This window comes from Lissotriton vulgaris, chromosome 5, assembly GCF_964263255.1.
Source record: "Lissotriton vulgaris chromosome 5, aLisVul1.2, whole genome shotgun sequence".
Classification (NCBI taxonomy): domain Eukaryota; kingdom Metazoa; phylum Chordata; class Amphibia; order Caudata; family Salamandridae; genus Lissotriton; species Lissotriton vulgaris.
The window spans coordinates 1,926,330,406-1,926,336,694 of NC_141693.1; the positions used below are offsets into that span (position 1 = coordinate 1,926,330,406).

The 6,289-nt window shown below is 40.8% G+C and overlaps 1 long non-coding RNA gene across 1 annotated transcript; it reads left to right on the plus strand.

Moving 5' to 3' along the window:
- The first annotated feature begins 273 nt into the window (after positions 1-273).
- On the plus strand, positions 274-6,020 carry LOC147717746 (uncharacterized). The gene is made up of 4 exons (XR_015295818.1): positions 274-394; positions 1,004-1,069; positions 1,215-1,269; positions 5,746-6,020. It is a non-coding gene; the product is annotated as an uncharacterized LOC147717746 (long non-coding RNA).
- Positions 6,021-6,289: the final 269 nt, after the last annotated feature.

A 6,289-nucleotide genomic window follows, 5' to 3' on the forward strand; every position in this document is an offset into this window, starting at 1 on the left:
AGCTTTTTCTTACTTCGAGATCTATATCCGATTTATACACGCTGTGTCCCACCATTTGAAATGTGTATTATACATGCATATTGTCATTGGTCATATAATAACCCGATGTCAAAATATCCACATGCTTAGCGCTATTAGTCACATCTAAAAGAATACTACACCTCCAAGGAATTTTTGTCAATAAAGCTTGGAGGTTTCGAAAATATCTGCGATAATGCCGTTAGGGAACTACATTTCCCATGATTCCTTCGACGCACTGCCATGACGTCATGATTTTGACGCCCCTGGAGCATACGATGCTGAGATACGGCAATACAATTAAATAGATGGAACAACGACCCAGTAGGCACCTCCCCGATGTCTTGGATGACCGTCAAGAGGTACCAACGGATAGGTAAGCCTGCGTGCCTTTGCTGCTAGCGTTTAGTTCATTAGTTGAAATACTAACCACTGCGAGGTTGGCTTTGTGATGGAATGGGATATCGCTGGTTCAAGACACTGTAATATGAGTGTTCCTTGAAACACGGTAGTTTTCAAGCGAAGGATAGTCATCAAGTGTTTGTTTAAAAAACGAGTGAGCCTCTGTGCGGCAGTAAATTCAGAATGCGGCAGTAAAGTGTCATGTTCTTCCTCTTACGACAATGCACTCGTATCTCACCCAGTAAAAAAGAAAAATCTTTTAGTTTTTTACATCCAACGATGTGGCATTACAATCAGGAAACTTAAAAGTCTCCGCAGTACTCATAGTGAATAAATGCGAGGGAAGAAAGGTACTATAGAATACATGTGTATCTGTATCGATGAACATAATGATGGTGTACTGTTATTTCTTTATGAGCAGCATATCTGGCTATGACAGGCATGACAAGCTTACATAAGAAGTTTTTAACCCTGTGCTTCTGTGTGTTTACGTATGGTGATTGGAGCACAATGATAGTCAATAGGATGTTGGGAATGGTAGAACACACAATAAATAAGGAATTGTTCTACTTCTTTCTTATAGAGCGGTGCCTCCTTCTCCCCTGAGCCGTGGCCAGGTGAGGTGAGGTTGCCTCCTCATACATTTCAGGTAAGAACAATTGGCATATATCCATTATTGGTGTTGGGTAGATGAAAATATTAATGTTACTACATTGTTAGTTTTGTTCTGAAAATACTATATTCTATGTTATTGAACTCAAATGTGGCGTGCTTTTTCCTTTCCCATGTTACAGATACCGTCAGATGTACGGGTTTTGCTGAGGTAGGATTGTACACTCCTGATTACAGGTGATTCAGTTGTATCATTTCCAACCGCTTCAAGTGTACTTGTACTAGTTAATTTTCCACTATTTTTCCACGTTCTGCAGTAGCAATATTTTGGTTGGTCCTGATGAAGGCACTGGACAGATCGATGTCCGGGTGTGCTGAAACATGTTGACCTCTTTCTAACACCAGACAGCTATTTGTTAAAAACTGTCGTTTGCACTGTTTTTAGTTTAAACTGTGAGAGACAATAATAAATATAGGGTCTGTCGCAATTCAATTTTAATTTCACAAATCACTGATGCATTGCACTTATTCCCCACACAAGTCAACTGCTCTCATCTGGTAGTTTTCCTCCCTTACCAGTTCAGTAAAAACATCCCCGGGCTCCCCAATCATTATGATGGGTTTATAGCCCTTAGTGTCACCAGAGTGACTTTAAGAGGAGACCCAGATGATGAAGCATGTCACCAAGTTGGGGAGTGATGGGAATCCGTAAATTTAATTAATATTTTCCTATTGCGGCGCACACATTTGGTTTTTGTTTTCTAGAGTTCATAGTGCTTAGAACATTGTTCTAGACCCTTGAATACTCGAAGTATGTTAGTATTGTGAATTGGGGCAAGGTATCCAGGCAGGTCTTAAAAGATTGCCTTAGACCCTATCTAAAAGTGTTTGTGTTTTGACTGTGTCATGTAGCCATGCTTATCTGGGGGTTGGCATGCAAGTGTTATGGCAAATTTGAACTGGCTCCACCCCCAGTCAGTGACCTCTTTCCTTTAGCGCTTGGGATTCGGCCGGCGCTGGCAGCACCTCTCTCTAAGGCATGTCGGTTCGCCTCCCGGGACTTGTCAGGTCTCACATGGAGTCCGCACACACTGTGTTGGGGATGTATGACGGTACAACGCGTACCGTCACAACGCATACCTTTATAACGCGGCCGTGACAACGCAAGTCGTTACCACGACTTGCGTTGGGGGCGCGGATTTCGAATAGTATAATTTACTATTCTAACACCAGTCCCCGTGGACCCTAGGGAAGGTGTTGGGATAGTAAATTAACTATTTGTAATCCTTTAGCGCCCTCCAGCTCAAGTCGTGGTAACGACTTGCGTTGTCAGGGCCGCGTGGTAAAGGTACCGCGTTGTAAAAACACATCGTGGTAAACGATGTTTACCCTGTGTTGGATGTGTTGGGGAGGAGCTGTGTCTGGCCGGCGCATGCCGTGACAGGAAGTTAAGTTTCTTCCATGCCAGCCGGGCCCACCGGAGTTAATTGCTATTGTGCATCCCTGTGCCATGCATGGCCAAGAGTTAAAGGAGGGAGGCGGAGTTCAAGAATCTACCACCTGCTCACTTTCTCCTGACCTCAACATGTGCTTTTGCTGTACGCTGCCAAGGCAAGGCAGAGCCCAACATGTGCCCTGGACTCGCCACTCCAGAGTGAGTCTTGCAGTGAGAGCAGGTGCCACAGGCTGAGGCAGTGCATCATGGCTCGCTCTCTGACTCTTAAGAAGAGACAGGGTAAAGATCTCTGCGGTGAAAACAGGCGCAGCTCCTCTCTCTCAGTGTGACGGACCATTCTGATCTCGGAGACTCAGGTAAGATACAAAAACATTCAATAACCCGCTGCTCACGTTTAAAATATTACGAATGGACAGGCGACCCTCCAGCAGGGCAAAGTGGCATGCAAAGGGGTCACTTTTCTTTTGTGCACCTTGAGGGAAAATGCCTGCAGATTAATGTTCCCACTGAAAGAGGTTGGAGCTATGTCTACTGGCAGTTTTGACTTTCACCATAAAGCAGCACATAGGGGTTAATATGTCTGCTGTAAAGATAATCTGCCAGCATTTACAGAACTGTATTTTATGCACATAGTTCAGAGGGTTGGTACTTTTTTGACATAGATCCCTTTATTACCTGTGGTTCAGCAGGGTGGTTGGTGCGGATTATTTAGAAATAATGGGGTTAAATGCACCTGCTGCAGAGTTTGAGTTTCTCGTTGGTCATGAGTGTTAGTTCTGATATTTGTCAATTTCCATGACTATCACTGAACGTTTTCGGTCACAAGAAAGTGTTACTCATAGTCATTGAATGTCACTCATAAGTACATTGAAACTATCAAAATGTCACACATAAGCAATCTGAAATGTTGGCAGCTATGTACATCTAGAGACGTCAATTCTCATACCATCACAGAGGGTGTAACTTTTAGGTTTTGTGGTAGACACAGTAAAGGTTCAGCTCCTGTTACCAGAGAGGAAAATAACTCTGATAAAATGGAAAGTAAAATATTTACTGACAATGGAAGAAGTGAGTTTAAGAGAATTGGCAAGTTTAATTGGACTTTTGTCATCTTAAATACAGGCAATTTTTCCAGGGCCACTCTATTACAGAGATTTGTAGCACTCAATAGGCCAGGTTTAGCTTCAGGGATATTGTATGGAGACAAAGTGAGGTTGACACAAGCGGCACAGGAGGAATTGATATGGTGGTTGGAACATTTACAGGCATGAAATGGCCACGCGATTTTTGGGTCTACCCCAAATTATGTATCAGAAACAGATACAAGCAATTTAGGTTGGGGAGCAAGACTGAATACACAGGTACCAGGAGGAAAGTGAAGTTTGGAAGGGAGGAAAGACCATATCAACTGTTTGGAAATGAATGCAGGAGAATTAGTAATTTACAGGTTCATGAAACAAGTCCAGGGTTGCTCTCTACTGTTGAAAATGTACAATATTTCAGCTGTAACTTATTTAAACAAGCTTGGAGGCTGCAGATTAAAAAGGCTGTCAGAGTTAGTAAAAGAAATCTGGTGATTTTGTTTAGAGCACAACATGAGCATGAAAGCACAGTATTTGCCTGGAAAGGAGAATGTAATGGCGGATTGGAATTCATGCCATGTATTGGATTACAGCTATTCAACACTAATCCCGAGAGCATTTCAGGAAATTCAGATGGGAATGGGTTTATTGAAATTGGATTTATTCGCATTATGTTTAACAAATCAGTCAGTGAAGTATATGAGTTGGAGACCAGGTCCAGATGCAATAGCAGTGGATGCATTCAGCCTGAATTGACAGCACATGCTTTTCCACCATTTTCAATGATTTTGAGAGTTCTGATACAGGTGAGGAGACAGAAATGTCAGTTAGTGTTAGTGACTCCTTTTTGGATAACTTAGGCTTGGTATCCCTTGGTGACCGAAATGGTAATGATCGACCCATTATTGATTCAGACATGCAGATGGCTTTTAAAGGATATAGACAGAAAGGAGCATCCTCTTGCGTAGTCAGGTGTGCTCAACGTCCTAGTTTGGAAAATCTCAGAGTATCTGAAAGATTCAAGAAATTATTAGTAGAGGCTTCAACATTTTTATATGAGTCACGGGCACTAGGAACAAGGAAAAGGTATAGGAGTCGATGGAACGTCTGGAGACTCTGGTGGATGAAAAAAAAATATGATCCCATGGAAACAGATGAGATTATGATTGCTAATTTTCTAGCAGAACAATTTGGAAAAGGACTGAGCTACAGGACGTTAAATTGTTGCAGATCACCAATAGCGGCTGGACATTCTATTGTAGGTGGAATATCTGTGGAAAGAAGCCTGCTAATATGTAAAGTGATGACAGGAATAAGAATTAGGAAACCACCTAGTGCAAGGTATAGGAAACTATGGCAAGTTGGGCTGATTTTTACATTATTTAATAAATGGCCAAGTAATAAGTATTTGAATACCAAGGAATTGACTTGGAAACTAGCAACTTTTCTGTGTTTGATATCATTTAAGAGAGTTTCAGATATGAGAGCGTTGGAAGTAACAAAGGGGCAGATGTATCAAAATACCTATTTGCGATTCTCAAATAGCGATTTTTTGAGAATCGCTATTTGAGAATTGCAAAACGGTATGTATAAAATCGCATTTTTTTGCGATTTCTTAAAATTCCTAATTGCTATTAGGAAATTGCAATTAAGGAATAATTTCCCATTCATTTCTATGGGCCAGGAGGCCCATAGGAATGAATGTGAAGTTATTCTCATTTTGCAATTTGCAATTTGAGAATCGCAAATTGAGAATAATTTTAAGGGTGCAAGGGTGTCATAAGGACACCCTGATGGACCCCTGAAATTTACATGTGTGCGCATATGCCCACATACATGCCCTAAGGCATGTATGTGCGCACATGCATGTGCACCATATGGCACCTTCACAAATGCCAAAAATTGCATTTGTGAAAGAAATCGCAAATTACCACCAACTTGAAGTATAATGCTGCTTCTCAGAGGCTGACTTTATAGTGAATCCTGATTTTATTCAAGACAAGGAGGCTAGCATTATACCTCCCTCCCGCCCTAGAAGTTGAAGTGAGTTTGAGTGTACATAGATAATGAAGAGTAATGGTGTAGTTAGCATTGAAGAAATAATAATTAAAAGTATAATACAGTTGTGAGATTGGTAGAGGTAAACATGTTTTATATATACTTTCATATTTTCAGAGTTGCAGTGAACAGAGGATGGGGGATATGATGGAAAGTTACAGAACAAAACGTTTAGGAGAAAAGCATGCTTGGAAACAAAAGAACAGAACATAAGAGGAAGAGAATGGAGTTCATTGCATTTATATGTAGTGTTATGGTTCTAATTGACTATTATTTCATGTACTTACTTGGAGCTTTTAAGGTTCCTGCTCAGAAAGTGGTGACTAAAAGGTTTATGCATTCAGCTAACCCCCTTGTCTTTAATAAAATCACGATTCTCTATACAGTCAACCTCTGAGTGTCCGTTTGGTGCTGCACTGACATCTATTAATCATTTTTGGTATTATGAAGTGCCATTTCTTATATTACATAATGTTTAGCGTTTGAACATGTTATTTTTTGTTTTCTCTTTCCCATTTCGGATATCAATTTGGATGCAGGTGTGTATAGATATTATATTGTTATTTTATTATTTATTCCACCAGGCAAAACATCACCCTACTTCCATTCTTTTGACATGTTCCAGGAGAAACATTCTTAAATTGAAAAAAATGGCAAAATT